Below are 17,611 nucleotides of genomic sequence, written 5' to 3' on the forward strand. Positions count from 1 at the left end.
TCCTCAAAAATGTCAAGGTCATCAAAAGCAAGGAAAGTTTGAGGAACAGTTATCGCCCAAAGGAGTGTAAAGAGACATAACAACTAAATGTAATGTCATATTCTGGATGGGATCCTGGAAAAACACATTAGGAAAGAACTAATGAATTTCAAATGAAGTATGGAGTGAGTTAGTAAAGGAAAACAGGGAACACATTACTGGTACATGCAGCAACATAGACGAATCTTAATAGCATGATGCTAAGTGAAAGAAATCAAATGCAAACGAGCATACACTGCATCATTCCATTTACAAGAAATTCTAGAAAAGTTGTAACTACAGTGACAGAAAGCAGAATGATTGCCAGCAGCGAGAGGTGGGAAGAGGGGCTTGACTGTAAAAGGTCACTAGGGAATTTTTAGACTAACGGAAATGTTCTACACATCGTGAATCACTACCATAGTGGTTACTAGAATGCATGCATTTGGCAGAATTGGTGACTTTATATAAGTTAGATCTTAATAGTGCCATTTTTTAAACAGACTTTTTATTCTTTTTAAGGCCTTTAGCAATTTAGCCAGGTTCACAGGTCCAGCCATAAAGATAATACCAACACAGTGTTGTAAGCATGCTGACAGAAACAAGTGTGGCATACTTTTCCAATATTGAGGATAGTTGTCTGATACAGTTGTGCGGATAGGACCTCAGGGAAGTCTTCCAGGGGCTCTGAAAAGGATTTTTCTGTTCCGTCTTTTTGCATGTCTTATGGCTGGTCAACTTGTTCCAGAAAGACATTCCATTCTCTTTACATGGAAAACTTGGGGTCACTAAGTTTTTCTGAAGAACACAATAATTTAACAAAGTATGAAGTACCTGGTATTTGACACTATTATACATGCCTTGGCCAGATATGAAATTAATTATAGTGTGTCAGTATCAGGAATTATAATTTAGCTCAACTCATGACATTGTTAAAGGAAGATAGGAATTTAAAGACTTGGGGAAAAACTCTGTACAGGAAGGGAAAATTCCTCCTCCAAGTTCATGTAAACAGAGTTTGGCTCGCTGTGAAGCTTGTAAGTTTATCATTTTCTCAAACGTTCTATCAGTTCCAAGGATAGTCTTTCTTGGGATATACATATATGATTTTTCTTTTTCCCTTTTTTCCTACTACCTTCAACCACCTTATAGCAACTAGTTTCAATGAACACTTTGAAAGTCAGCAGATTAAGCCCAACTGAAATGTCCAGTCTTCGTCTTGGACCTTTCTGCCTGGTGCTTTGTATCTTCATACTGGTTCTTTCCCATAACAATAAATGTATTTGCTTTCCTCACACATATAAAAAAACTACCTCTTATTTTTGCCAAAGATATAACCATCCCCCTAGCTCCCCAGGCTCATGTTACTGGAATAACTTGTTAATCTTTCTCCCCCTTGATCTCCTATTCAATTCATCACCACGTCTTTCCAAATGCCTTACCCAAATTTTAGCTCATATTACCCCATATCCATACTCTCGAGATGACTTTCCTTCCCTTGCCTCCATTCCTTCTGTTCTAAAATACCTTGCTCACACTGCTATCACATCTTTTAAATATCTTTTCGCTCAGAAGTCTTTCTCTAGAAGAACCTACACTTCCCATTGTCTGCTATAAAAATCCAGACTTCAGTGTCCAGCATTCTGTGCCTTATATCCAATGCTCTTCTGTATATTTTTTACCTTTCAAGAAAATGTTTGCTTTCCCTGTTAAGACTTTACTGTGCACCAAGTTTCACATATGGTTCTCACAATAACCTTATAAAATAGTGACTACTATCATCTCCATTTTACAGACGAGGAAACCAAGGATCAGTACCTGGCAAAAGGTCACTCAGTTAGTGGTGGAGTCATTACTTTACTCCAGATCATTCTGACTCCAAAGCCTATACTCCTAACTATTATACTCTATTGCCTCCACATCGAACACCTGTCTTTAGAGGTGTCATTTCATCCACCTAGACTCTCTCCTCTCCTTCAATCTGTCCAGGTTGGCCTTACTCTCCATAGCCACTCAGCTGTGCATTCCCTTTCGTGTCTCTCATCTCTGGCCTCAAGTGCTACATCTGATTGCTCTTGCTTATACGTGCTCTGCAACTCACCTGCGAAAATTGTAACTTTGAGGATTATGTATGCCTTGTACAGCCTGTATCCCCAGCACCTAGTAAAGTGCCTGGTCTATTGAAATTAGTCAATAAGTATCTGTCAAAAGAAAAAAACAAAGAATGAAAGTTCCCTATTTTTTAGAAGCCTCTGGGTTCTATATCTTTAACTCCTTTCAGGGGTTACTACACTTCTTGCATACGGTCAGTATGCATCAAATGTAAACTGCTGGCTCACTCTGCTCCTTGAACTTTAAGTATACCAGTGCATATAGTTGCTATTTTCTTTAGAAAACACTTTGAAGGTATTCGGCTTCTCTTGGACTTTTCCTCTTTAGTTTATGATGTGCAAAAGTTAGGCAAGCAATGGTTATGCACTAAAAAGCATTCAGAAGCTAGGGCTATTCTTCCTCAGACCCAATAAATACAAGATTTTGGCATCTTACACTACATGGAAATGAAATAGAATTTAGAAATTGGCAAAAAATAGTTGAACATATGATAAATGGGAAATCATTTTACATTCATAAGCATCATCCTTTTAAGGTCCAACATGATGACTACCCTTGTTGCTATAAGAGGGCATCTTAAAATAAATGCCTGGATAACAAAAAATAAAGAAAAAGAACAACAACAAAAAAAGAAATTTATATAGCATTCTACTCTTCCCAGAATGATTTCGTCATCATTTTCTGTTTCTACCCTTAAAACAACACAAGCCAGGACAGTTATTATTATCCCAATTTTACTTACAATGTTATTTAAACACTATGAGATTAAATTGCTTTTGCAAAGCGATGAGGCCAATAAGTAATACAACCAGGACCAGGAGTCAGGTTTTCTGAATCACAATCCAATATTCTGACATAATCGAATGTTGCTGCACTTGCAGCCAATAATTCATTCACAATTGCTTGTTTTGTGATAGGGGGTATATTTGTTAAACAGTGCTACCACCTGCTGGTAAGTTTTCCAGTAATTCACATTACAGAAAATCCTAAAATGGCAAAAAAGTAAGAATAAGCAATACAATTTATCATTACAACTACCTTCTCTAATTGCCCTTCCTATGTAGTGTCGTATTGACTTAGGCATTCCTTTATAAAGCAGCCAAATGAACCTTCCAAGATTAAATGTCCAAACATCTTTCTCAAGAACTTATACAGTCATGGATCGCTTAACAATGGGGATACACTCTGAGAAATGCATTAGGTGACTTCATCTTTGTGCGAACATCAGAGTGTACTTACACAAACCTAGATGGTATAGCCTGCTACACACTAAGGCTATAATATGGAAAGCCTATTGCTCCTAGGCTACAAACCTTTACAGCATGTTACTGTACTGAATACTGTAGGCAATTGTAACACAATGAGTATTTGTGTATCTAAATATAGAAAAGGTACAGTAAAAGTACAGTATAAAAGATAAAAAGTGGTACACCTGTACGGTGCACTTACCATGAATGGAGCTGGCAGAATTGGAAGTTGCTCTGGTGCGTGAGTGGCAAGTAAATGTGAAAGCCTAGGACGTTGCTGCACACTACTGTAGATTTTATAAACACTGTATGTTTAGGTTACACTAAATTTACTAAAAAAATCTTTCTTCTATAAATTAACCTTAGTTTACTGTAACATTTTTGCTTATAAACTCGTTAAGTTTTTAAACTTTTTGACTCCCGTAATAACACTTAGCTTAAGTGTTATTGTACAGCTGTACAAAAATATTTTCTTTCCTTATATCCTTATTCTATAAGCTTTTCCCTATTTTCCAATTTTTTTTAAACTTTTCTGTTAAAAACTAAGACACAAACACACACATTAACTTAGGCCTATGCAGGGTTGGGATCAACAATATCACTGTCTTCCACCTCCACATCTTGTCCCACTGGAAGGTCTTCAGGGGCAGTAACATTCAAGGAGCTGTCATCTCCTCATAACAATGCCTTCTTCTGGAATACCTCCTGAAGGACCTACCTGAGGCTCTTCCTGAAGAGGTGCCACTATATTCAGAACTATGTCCGTAGTGATTTGCTTGGTTTGTTTCTTTTTTTGTTTTAATCATAGATTTGCTTGTAAGTAGATAATGAATCATGAACATTCCTCTCTATTAATGAAAACCTTTCAGTGTTAGAGTCCATGTTTTCAGACTTTTTAAGGAGCTTGTTGAGGTCTCTGAAAGCTTCTCCTAAACTCTTGACTGTGAATTCTTTTGGAGGTTCTATTTCTTCTCTTATGGTTTCCTTTTCTCTTTCCTCTTCTTTAGCTAAGCATTTCTCTTCCAGTTCTGACAACTCCTTATTAGTCAATCCCTCAGGAACCACCACCAGAAGCTCCTTGATGTCGTCCTCATCCATACCCAGGTGAAAGTCGTTTGCTGTCTCAACTACAGCCTTGTTGATTTTTGCAACCTCTGCATTCTTGGCAAAATCTTTGAAGTCCTGGACAAAACTCTTGAGTGTCTTCTTCCAGATGCCATTCATACACCCCTTGGTGACATCACCTCACTGCCCAAGTAAGGTTCTTGGTGCAGTCATAGATGTTGTTATTCTCCCAGAATTGCATCAGTGTCTTCCTCCGTTGCAGCAATAGCCTGGGCAAAGGTCCTCCTCACGTAGTAGACCTTAAAAGCTGCTATAACTCCTTGATCCATTGATTGGATCAAAGAGATGGTGTTTGAAGGGAGAAACACTGCTTTGATATTGGGATAAAAATCACTAGTAAAACGAAGATGTCCAGGATCTTTATCAACAATAAGCAAAAATCTCAAAAGGTATGTTATTCTCCAAGCAGTACCTGTCCAATTCGCTGGCATAGCAACTCAGGAGAATACCTTGGAAGAGGAGCTGAATCATCTGACTTCTTATTGCTCATGTAGTACACTGGCATGTGTGCTTATTGATATGCTTGAAGGCCCTGGAGTTCTCACTGTGCCAGATCACAAAGGGTTTCGATTTGTAGCCTGCAACATTGACCCCAATCAAGACTGTTATCCTGTGCTTAAAAGCCTTGCAACCTGTTACTGGCAACATTAGCAGTGGATTTTGCATGCTTAGGAGCCATGATGAACAAAACAACATGAGATTAAGTCAAGAACAAGAGAAAATGATGCAATCAAGAGACACGGGAAAAGTGAGATAAATGAGGCTGCTGCCAGTGTAACACAGCATACCGTTTCACAGTAAATGTTTTTAAAAGTAGAAACACTACAGTTTAAAATAAAGCTAAAAAGAACAGGCATACTCATTTTATTGCACTTCACTTTATTGTGCTTTTTACAAATTGAAAGTTTGTTGAAACCCTTTGTTGAGCAAGTCTATTGGCACCATTTTTCCAACAGCGTTTGCTCACTTCGTGTCTGTGTCACATTTTGGTAATTCTTGCAATATTTCAAACTTTTTCATTATTATATTTCTTATGGTGATCTGATCAGTGATCTTCAATGTTACTACTGTAATTTTGGGGGGTCATCACAAACCATTCATATAAGATGGCGACCTTAATTGATAAATGTTGTGTTCTGACTGTTCCACCAACCAGCCATTTCCCACCTCTTCCCCTCTCCATGGACTTACTTAATGAGACACAGTATTGAAATTAGGCCAATTAGTAACCCTAGAATGGCCTGTAAGTATTCAAGTGAAAGGAAGAGACCCATGTCTCTCACTTTAAATCAAAAGCTAGAAATGATTAAGTTTAGTGAAGAGGGCATGTCAAAAGCCAAGATAGGCTAAAAGCTAGGCCTCTTGCACCAAACAGTTACCCAAGTTGTGAATTAAAAGGAAAAGTTCTGGAAGGAAATTAAAAGGGCTGCTCCAGTGAGCATATGAATGATAAGAAAGCAAAACAGTCTTATTGGTGATACAGAGAAAGCTTTAGTGGTCTGGATAGAAGATCAAACCAACCAAAACATTCCCTTAAGCCAAAGCTTAATCCAGAGCAAGGCCCTAATTCTTTTCAATTCTGTGAAGGCTTAGAGAGGTGAGGAATCTTAGAAGAAAAGTTTGGAGCTAGCAGAGGTTGGTTCATGAGGTTTAAGGAAAGAAGCCATCTCCATAACATAAAAGCATGAGGTGAAGCAGCAAGTGCTGACGTAGAAGCTGCAGCAAGTTATCCAGAAGATCTAGGTAAGATAATTAATGAAGGGGCTACACTAAATGACAGATTTTCAATTTAGACAAAACAGCCTTATATTGGAACAAGATGCCATCTAGGACTTTCGTAGCTAGAGAGGAGAAGTCAATGCCTGGCTTCAAAGCTTCAAGGGACAGGCTGACTCTCTTGTTAGGGGCTGATGCAGCTGCTGACTTTAAGTTGAAGCCAATGCTCATTTACCATTCCGAAAATCCTAGGGCCCCTAAGAATGATGCTAAATCTACTCTGCCTGTGCTCTATAAATGGAACAATAAAGCCTGGATGACAGTGCATCTGTTTACAACATGGTTTACTGAATATTTTAAGCCCACTGTTGAGGCCCATTGCTCAGAACAAAACATTCCTTTCAAAGTATTACTGCTCACTGACAATGCACCTGGTCACCCAAGAGCTCTGATGGAGACATACGATGAGATGAACATTGTTTTCATGTCTACTAACACAACATCTATTCTGCAGCCCACGGATAAAGCAGTCATTTTGACTTTCAAGTGTTATTATTTATGAAATACATTTTATAAGATGATAGCTGCCATAGATAGTGATTCCTCTGATGGATCTGGGTAAAGTAAATTGAACACCTTCTGGAAAAGATTCACCGCTCTAGATGCCATAAAGAACATTCACAATTCATGGGAAGATGTCAAAATATCAACATTAACAGGAGTTTGGAAGACGTTGATTGCAACTCTCACGGATGACTTTGAGGGGTTCAAGACTTCAGTGGACGAAACACCTGCAGATGTGGTAGAAATAGCGAGAGAACTAGAATTATAAGTGGAACCTGAAGATGTGACTGAATTGCTGTCAGCTCCTGAGAAAACTTTAATGGATGAAGAGTTACTTCTTATAGGTGAACAAAGAAAGTGGTTTCTTGAGATGGAAACTACTCCTGGTGAAGATGCTGTGAAGGTTGTTGAAATGACAACAAAGGATTTAGACTATTACACAAACTTAGTTGGTAAATCTTTGAGAAGATTGATTCCAATTTTGAAAGAAGTTCTACTGTGGGTAAAATGCTGTCAAACACCATCGCATGCTACAGAGAAATCGTTCTTGAAAGGAAGAGTCAATTGATGCAGCACATTTTATTCTCATCTTATTTTAAGAAATTGCCACAGCTACCCCAACCTTCAGCAACTGCCACCCTGGTCAGCAGCCATCAACATTGAGACAAGAACCTCCACGAGCAAAAAGATTATGACTTGTTGAAGGCTCAGATGATGGTTAGCATTTTTTAGTCATAAAGTATTTAGCTAAGGGATGTATCTCGTTTTAGACATAATACTATTGTGCACTTAATAAATGATGATATAGTGTAAACATAACTTTTACATGCACTGGGAAACCAAAAAAAAGCATATGACTTGCTTTATTGTGATATTCGCTTTATTGTGGTGGTCTGGAACTGAACCTGCAATATCTCTGAGATATACCTGTATTGTATAACAAATACATAAACCAGTAATAGTTGTTTATTATCAAGTATTATGCATTGTACACAATTGTTTGTGTTATACTTTTATATGACTGGCAGATCCATAGGTTTGTTTACACGAGCATTACCACAATCAGGTGAGTAATGTATTGCACTACAACCTTACAACCGCTATGACATCACTAGGTGATACGAACTTTTCAATTCTGTTATAATCGTATGGAACCAGCATCATATATGTGGTCCATTGTTGACCTAAACATTCTTATGTGGCACATGACTGTTTTAGATAAGACATATAGAACATTAAAAAAGCTAAAAGCCTGTCATTGCCACAAATAACTGGATGAAAATGTAGCCTCATACCCTTTTGCTGCACCCACACTCCGACCCACCCAACCCATATCTTTATGCTTGTTTATTCGGTTTTAATTGCCTTTTTTTACACCTCTAAATAATGTAATGAAACAGGGTGAATAGGTGATCAGGGAAGTAGAAGACGCTAGAGTGTAACAGGGCAGAAAGTTTGTGTAGCTAGCTAACATAGGATGTACTATTTAGAGTGATGAAGAAAATGACATCATTCTTGAGATCTTCTTCATAGGAACATACCCAGGTTCATCGGTCTTCTGTCACTTTTAACTTCACAATAGATGGATGTGATGTGATGTTAACTTGTCACCAAGTTAAAAATCGGACTGCTTTTGCCAAAATCATGAATTTTAAATATCCTTATGTTTATTTCAAGAATTCCTTTAAAAAAAAAATGATGCACTCTTGGCTGACTGGCAAAGGCATTCATTGTCTTGCCCAAAAAGCACAAAAAGTTTAAGACCTATCTTATCCTCTAACATGTTGTGTCCAGTTTAGCAAGAAATTCCAGATGTACAAAATTAGTTCTTAAGAACTAGTTGTACAAGGCAGGCAACTTTGGATGGATACAAGATGAGAAGTTGGTGGGATGGAAGGAGACAAGAGAAATTGGTGGTATTCACCTTTTCCACCTCCCCAAGCTAGAGATGGCTGCTAAGAGAGGGCACAAATTTAGCTCAAATGCAGGCTCCTTGTAGCTTTGAGTAGCACTACAAATGGAATTAATAGCACCTCTCTCATTGTTTCCATGGGAATTTGTAGCTCTATAGAGTCCTTCTGTTTTACGTCATAGTTAGCTCTTCTTATTTCTTCTACTAACCTGTAATCAGCTTGAGAGCAAGGATTGTATTTAATTTTCTCTGTAATTCTTTGAGTCAACACAGTGCTTTGCACATAGAAGACAGTAATAAGTGTTCATTGAATAAAAATGGTTAGTTATACAACTCTGGCCCTAAAGATTTCCCCCAAGCATCAAAAGTTCCCATATTGCTTTTAAAATCTAATGCATATTTTCTGCAGAATAGACAAAATGCTAATTGTTTTATTGTAAAAAATAATTTCAGCACATTGCCTAAGTGTCATGACACCAGACAACATACAGTACTTGAATGTTACAAAACTACATGAAATATGTAAGACTCTCCTGACCTAGGAACATAGACTGTGTAGGTTATTCTACAAGCATACTGATCACCAGTAATATTCTAAAGGTACACTTGTCAAATGTGTGCTCATAACTCATTCTAATTTTAAAATTTACACATAATGACAAACTACAAAGTGTACATCAACAAGTTTTATGTTTAATCGCAATACTTAACCAAAGGCAATTTTAAAATACAGCTATTAGACATTAAATTATATATGCTTTGACTCCATGTACACAAAATGCCAGGCACTGGAATGAATTGCTTATGTAAGAGCCTATATTCTCTTGATAAGTTGGAATAGGTCTTCCTAATTTACCCAATGTTAAGAGAATGTTTAAATGACAATCCAAGGTTACTAGCTTTTAAGGGGTAATAAGAAACAGTTTTTAAAGGAAAACCCTTTCGTCTTAAAATAATTTTGGTAAGACATTGATTTTCACTTTCCATCCTCACCTTGCCAATTTCTGGTCCTATCTTTTCATTAATAAATGAATAAGAATTTAAATGGTTTTGGTAAATTTAACCTACCAGGAAAACAACTGATTTTATAAACTACTTAAATATAATCTTTTGGAGGGGAGGGAGACAATGTGAGGAAGCAGTGGTGGTAATCTCTTTTCAGAAATCAGTAAGAAGTTTCTATTCATGATGGATCAAAGTGGAGAATGAGAAGACAATTTGTTATGAATAATTGGCACAAAGATAAAATTGCTTTTTAATTAAAAAGGGTAATGTCAGCATCATTGTGGAGTGAGTTGTTCCCTTTGTCTCCCCGCTCTAACTTACAACCAGTACTACTTCCATTCACTGACAAAGGACTCCCTGCACAGCACAGCTGAACACCTGAGAAATGCATACATCTATACATCTGAAGGTGGGTGGACTGGACCTCTGAGAGGCAGTAAAACTAGAGGAGAAGCCCCCTACTCCTCTCCCCAGTCGTAGTTATCCAAAATGTAGATACCCGCCAACCCTAAAAGTGGTGGTAGTGCCATGACCTTAGGTTCCAAAAAGCACACCAGTGCCAGAGACCAGAGGCTGCAGGAACAGCCGCAACCCTCACAGCTCAGCCTCACACCTCCTCCAGCAGTGGCAGGTGGCACCTGCAACCTGAGGCTTCAGGAGCCACAACAGTACCCATGAAACACCCCCAGCAGTGGCACACCCAACACCAGCCCTACCAGCAGTGGGGGCTACTTATGAGGTCCCAGGCCCTTAGCAGCAGCAGTGACACCCATGGATCCAGCACCACTAGCAGTAGTGCTGCCAGCACTCCCAGATAACCTTGGAACAGCAGCCTACATGGTGCATGTGGCAGCAGCACCCAATCCTGTGGAGAACTAGTGGGGGAACACAAGACCCATGCAACCCAAGAAGCACTAGAGGTGTGCGCGCAGTCTGGTAATGCCAGTGGTGACACTCATGATTGCAATGACGTTGTAAGCAGCAAGGCACCAGCAACTTTGGAGCACAAACAGCACAAGGTGGGCACTGATGATATCTCTGGCAGAGGCAGTGGAAGGTGGAAAGTGAAGGCTCTCAAATACAACCAGAAGCAGCTCAGAATCAAAGTAACCAAAGCCTTACCCAAATAAAAAAAGTGTTTACTACCACAAATGTGCTGGCAGAGGAATAACTCATCAAGCACCATGAAGAATTATAGTAACATGGTAGCACAGAAAGAAAATGACAATTCTCCAGAAACTATACTTGAGTTCGCAGAATATTGCAATATAACTGACAGAGAATTCAAAATAGCTGTCGTGAAGAAATTCAACAAGTTACAAGAAAACTCAGAAAGACAGTTCAATGGCTTCAGGAATAAAATTAATGAACAGAAGAAGTACTTCACCAAAGAGATTGAAACTCTAAAAAAACATAAACAGAAATTCTGGAGCTGAAGAACACAAATAGTAAGGTGAAGAATAAAGTAAAAAGTATTGGAAATAGAGCTGACCATATGGAAGAGAGAATTAGCGAGCTTGAAGATCGAAATCTAGAAATGATCCAGTTGGAAGAGGAAAGAGAACTAAGATTTTTTTAAAGATGAAGAAAATCTACAAGAAATATCCTTCTCAATTAGGAAAAGCAACATAAGGATAATGGGTATCCCAAAAGGAGAAAAAAGGGAGATAGAAGGGGATTGCTTTATTCAGAGAAATAATAGTTGAGAACTTCCCAAACATAAGGAAAGAACTGGATATGCACGTACATGAAGCTAATAGAACTCCTAATTACCTCAATGCAAAAAGACCTCCTCCGAGGCACACTATAAAAATTGTCAAAAGTCAGGGACACAGAATGAATATTAAGGGTAGCCAGAGAGAAAAAAATAACTTACAAAGGAACTCCCATCAGGCTATCAGTAGATTTTTCAGCAAAAACTCCACAGGTTAAGATAGAGTGTACATGATATATTCAAAATACTGAAAGACAAAAACTATCAGCCAAGAATACTCTATCCGATAAAGTTACTCTTCAGATATGAAGGAGAAATAAAGGCTTTCCCAAACAAAAGCTGAGGGAGATCATTGCCACTAGACCTGCCTTATAAGAAATGTTGAAAGGAGCACTCCTACCTGACACAAAAAGGCAAAGGTATACAAAGTTTTGAGCAAGGTGACTAATAGATAGACAGAATCAGAAAATTGCAACTCTATATCAGAATAGCTTAGTTAACACTTAATTATAACATAAAGGCTAAAAAGAAAGAAAGCATCAAAAATAACTATAACCACTTCAATTGGGCAACAAATTCACAATGCAAAAAAAAAAGGATAGTTTGTGACAATAAAAAGATAGAAGGGGAAGAGGAAAAGGACATACCCTTCAAAGGCTAATGGAGATAAGATGCTATCAGCAGAGAAATCTTTCATACAAACCTCATGGTAACCACAAAACAAAAAAATTAGAGCAGAGTCACAAAACATAAATAAAGAGGAAACTTAGAAAGACCTCACAGAAAACCAAACTGAAACAGCAGATAGAAATACAAGAAAAAAGGAATAATGGAAATATAGAACAACCAGGAAACGAAAGATAAAACAGCAGTATTATGCACTCATTTATCAATAATCACTCTAAATGTAAATGGATTGAATTCACCAGAAGACACAGTGTGGCTGGATGGATTAACAAATAAGACCCAACAATAGTTGCTTCCAGGACACCCATCTCAGCTTTAAAGACAAACATAGGCTCAGAGTGAAGGGATGGAAGATGATATTCTCTAAGTATGTGGCAACCAAAAGAAAGCAGGTATAGCCATTTTTATATCAGACAAAATAGATTTCAAGACCAAAAAGATAAGAGACAAAGATGGACATTATATAATGATAAAAGGGACATTCCACCAAGAAGACATAACACTTATTAATATATATACACCTAACATAGGAGCACCAAAGTATACAAAGCAACTATTAACAGACTTAAATGGAGAAATTGACAGCAACACAACAATAGTAGGAGACTTTAACACCCCATTTACATCAATGGATAGATCATTCAGACAAAAAGTCAACAAGGAAACAGTGGCCTTAGATGAAACACTAGACCAGATGGACTTAATAAATACATAAAAATCATTCCTTCCAAAGGCACTGGAATATATTTCTCAAGTGTACATGGAACATTCTCAAAGATAGACCACATGTTGGGAAAAAGCGAGCCTCAATAAATTTAAGAAGATTGAAATCATATCAAGTATCTTTTCCAACCACAATAGTATAAAACTAGAAACCATCTACAAGAAAAAAGCTGGGAAAGTCACAAATATGTGGAGAATAAACAACAGGCTACTGCACAAGTATTGAATCAATAAAGAAACCAAAGGAGAAATAAAAAATACCTAGAGACAAATAAAAACGAAAATACAACATGCCAAAAAATCTATGGGCTGCAGCAAAAGCATTTTTACATGGGAATTTTATAGCAATATAGGCCTACCTCAAGAAACATCTCAAATAAACAATCTAACATTACACCTAAAAGAACTAGAAAAAGATGAGCAGACAAGGCCCAATGTCACTAAAAGGAAGGAAATACTAAAAATCATAAATAAATGAAATAGAAACTGAAAAAACAATAGAAAGGATCAATGAAACTAAGAGCTGATTCTTTAAGAGGAAATGAAATTGACAAACCTTTAGGCAGACTAAGAAAAGAGAAGATTCAAATAAATAGAAATGAAAGAGGAGAAGTTACAGTGGACACCACAGAAACACAAAGGATAATAAGAGAATACTACAAAAAGCTATATGCCAACAAACTGGATAGTTTAGAAGAAATGGATAAGTTCTTAGACTCACACAATCTCCCAAAACTGAACCAAGAAGAAACAGAGAACCTGAACAGACCAATCACAAGCAAAGAGATTGAAACAGTAATAAAAAAATTCCCAAAAACCAAAAGTCAGGACCAGTTGACTTCTCTGGTAAATTCTACCAAACATTCAAAGATTTAATACTTATCCTTCTCAAACTCTTCCAAAGGATGGGATGCTTCCCAACTCATTCTATGAGACCAACATCACCCTGATACCAAAACCAGAGAAGGACAACACAAAAAAGGAAAATTATAGCCAATATTGCTGATGAACATAGATGCAAAAATCCTCAAGCAAATATTAGCAAATTGAATACAGCAATATGTTAATAGTATCATACACCAGGATGAAATGGGATTTATCCAGGGAAGCTGGGATGGTTCTACATCTGCAAATCAATGTGATATACCATATTGACAAAATGAATTAAAATCATGTGATCATCTCACTAGATGCAGAGAAAGCCTTTGATAAGATTCAATATCCATTTATGATTAAAAAAAACTCTCAATAAAATGCACATAGAAGGAAAGTACCTCAACATACTAAAGGCAATATATGACAAACCCACAGCCAACATTATACCCAATGGTAAAAAACTGAAAACTATTCCTCTAAGAGCAGGAACAAGACAAGGATGCCCACTCTCGCCACTCTTATTCAAGTTAGTATTGGAAGTCCCTGCCAGAGCACTTAGGCAAGAAAAAGAAATAAAAGGTATCCAATTGGAAACGAAGAAGTTAAACTGTCTCTATTTGTGGATGACATGACTCTATATGTAGAAATACCTAAAGAATAAACAAAATAACTATTAGAAATAATGAATACAGTAAAGTTGCAGGGTACAAAATCAACAAATGAAAGTCAGTCACATTTCTATATACTAACAATGAACTAGCACAAAGAGAAATTAAGAATAAAATTAAAAACAAAAGAGGCAAGGACATCCTCAGGAGAAGTAGCATAAAGAGCAGGACCTCTTCAGGATCAGTGTCAGATATGATCTTATTTAAAGTTTACAGATGGCCGTAGTCAACCTCTCTGGACAATGAAACACCACATTGACGAGGGGAGTGCTTTAAAGCCTGTAGAGACAGTCAGAAACATTCCAGATAAGGTCAAGTTAGTGTGTATTGTAACGTATTTAGAGGGAAGGGACACCAACCATAGAGCCCATCAGTCATAACCCAGGATAGGAGGCTTATTTTCATGGCTCCTGACACCTGAACTCAACACAGGACAGCGGTCATGAAAGTCACGGAGACACATGTGGAAGGGAAAGGAACAAGCATTGTCACTTACAGAGCGCCTGGTCTGTGCCTTCTGAAATACTTTAAAAAAGAACTATTTTATAAGCAGTAATAGGATTATGGTTTCTTTTTACCTAAAGTAATAGCTGGAGAAAAAATACGAAAGTCTTAAATATACATATATAAGTTGGTATCCTCATGGGATATTAATGAAATCAGTGTATTTTGGCTCTTCAACTAATTTTTGAGACCAATAGCAAGCACAATAACCAAGCCCTCCCACAGTAGTCCTTTGGTGTCTCTGCCAGAGACAGAGCCCAGACCTCAGTGGAAATGATTCATTCAGTTAATCCAAATCCTGGAAACATATGAAGGAACGTTTAAAGGTTGTACCTTTTCTCAGGTTAATTATCTGTAGAAGTTAAAAAAATTAATAAAAATGTTGATGTTTGCCCTGCAATCCTTTATTTCTCCCTATACACACCTTGTATGCTTAAAAAAGTAAGAAAAATATTTCTCCTTAGAGTCACCTTTCCTCCGTCAACCAAATGAAATGAAAATACATCCTGCCTGTTTGAGAGAGCCCAGAGTATGCATCCCGCTGTTCCATGGCTATTTAATTATGCAATGATTCATCAGTTCTCATTTAGTCAGAGAATTATAAAAAAGAAATCATAATGAAATCAACACTGGGGATAAGTTATACCAAGGGGCAGGATTTAGAAAGTTATACTGCTGTTTTTCTTCTTGGCTGGCCCCTAAACTTAGCATTCTGGATGTTGGTCAGGAATCACTCACCAATGAGAATGATGAAGAATTTTCAAGATGTGTTGATGGAACGTTGGAATGTATTCAATTTACCTCTGCCTGCTGGCATTTTTCTGTGTCTGCTTATGGTTTTTATGACAGAGAAGGTTATTTTAAAATCAAAGGACACTTTTAGAAATGCTATGGCAGTGAAAATGTATGAAGTCATTCTCAGATTACTCTATGAAGGAGACAACAGTAATAATCTTGATTGTGTCCTGGCTGAGGCACAAATTTTAAGCCACTCTCCTAAAGCAATGCACCAGGTAGTTCCAGAGCCAAGTTTGAAACCCAAGAATCTGACCCTGCAACTGCTACCATTCAGAAACCCATGCATATGAGAACATTGGCAATAGGTGAGCAACAGAAAAAGAACTGTGGAGGCAGGAGGCTAACAAGCTAGCCTGAGACTGGCAGTGGGAAGTTATAATTTGAAAAGGAGCTCCTTGGCACTAGTTCAGAAATGTGCACATATGCCTGCCTCTCCTCCTCCTTCCAATAAAGGAACATGAAAATGAATGAACTTATGAGAGTGAAGAGAATTGTAGGTGGTCACAGGAGAATTAGAGACTAACAATTTTCTGGAAGTCTGCAAGTACATGGAAATCTGCTAATAAAGAAAGACCACAAGGGAACCAAAACAGAGGTGAAAGGCAGATTCCCCAGTAGAACCCCAGATTGGCCTAAGCTCAGTGTATGAGGCACAGAGCATGGCAGTGAAAGGGGAAAATAAAACAGGAGTTCTCATTTAACATCTCTATAGAGCAAGTACCCCAGGAAGTGCACCTGTACACACACACACACACACACACACACATACACAGTGCCGACTTCCCTCTTCCCATGACAAGACACATTTAACCTCTTGTAGAAAATCTGTAAAGAGCTGCCTAGAGAAGGCTATAGCACTTGTGTGGGTGTGGATATCCCAGAAGAAGTCCTCATTCTGGCATTTGGTGAACTCCTAATTTACAAGGCAGTTCTCTGCCTCTGACAGCAAAACTTGTCAGTCAACAAGTTCCACTCAGAGAAAATAAAAGAGACAGAGAGAGAGGAAGGCCAGAGAGGCAGTGAGAAACAGAAAGAGAGAGACTGAGAGAGTGAGAGCCCAGAGAGAGCAAGCCAGCAAGAGAGCAAGCGTCCAGAGAACGAGGGAGAGAGGGAGAGAGAGGGAGAGAGAGAGAGAGGGAGAGCACACTGGAGAGAGAGACCAGAGAGAGGGAGCAAGAGCCCAGAGAGTGAGAGAGCAAAGGAGTGAGAGCCCAGAGAGTAAGTGAGAGAGCCCAGAGAGAGAGACAGAGCCCAGAGAGAGACAGATAGACAGACAGGCTAGAGAGAGACACACAGGCCAGAGAGAGGCGCCACAGAGACAGACTCCAAGCAGCCTTCTCATTCAGGGGAGAGTCCCATGAGGAAAGCACATGCACAAATACAATCAGAAACCCATACCAAATACTTGGTAGAATCAGCACTTTTTTATTCTTAAATTTGAGCGAATAACCACTGATTATTGGCTATATAAAGATAACCAGCAACAAAGAAAGAGTAAGATAAACAGAATTACTCCTGATAAATAAATAATTTGAAGATGAAAAACGACTTTGAAAAAATGTAAATAAGCATCCCAAAGGGATCTTAGAATATATTGCACCCCAAAATTGCATCTGTTCATCAAGCCTAGAAATCAAACAGTCCAAACTAGAATAGGAATCAATGGACTCTAAGACGTCTGCCTGCAAATAAAGAATGCAATGACTCAATTCAATAAATAGGAATAATTAACTGTTTGACGAAATTTGGACTATTTCTTCTTTTTATAAGAAATAAAAGGTTTTAAAAAACAGTTACCAAAAACTAAATCTAATAACATATGCCCTGATTTTTGAGCACTAGCATAGGAAAAAGGAAACTATTTGATTTGTATGCTTAGAACTTAAGAAATGAGATCCTAGCACATATTCAAAATTTGCAGTAAAGTATATATTTGACAATA

The 17,611-nt window shown here is 37.9% G+C and overlaps 1 pseudogene; it reads left to right on the forward strand.

Moving 5' to 3' along the window:
• Window positions 1–5,738: 5,738 nt before the first annotated feature.
• Window positions 5,739–7,489, forward strand: LOC124241830 (tigger transposable element-derived protein 1-like; annotated as a pseudogene).
• Window positions 7,490–17,611: the final 10,122 nt, after the last annotated feature.

The sequence above is a fragment of the Equus quagga genome, chromosome 7, assembly GCF_021613505.1.
Source record: "Equus quagga isolate Etosha38 chromosome 7, UCLA_HA_Equagga_1.0, whole genome shotgun sequence".
In the NCBI taxonomy this organism is placed as follows: Eukaryota; Metazoa; Chordata; class Mammalia; order Perissodactyla; family Equidae; genus Equus; species Equus quagga.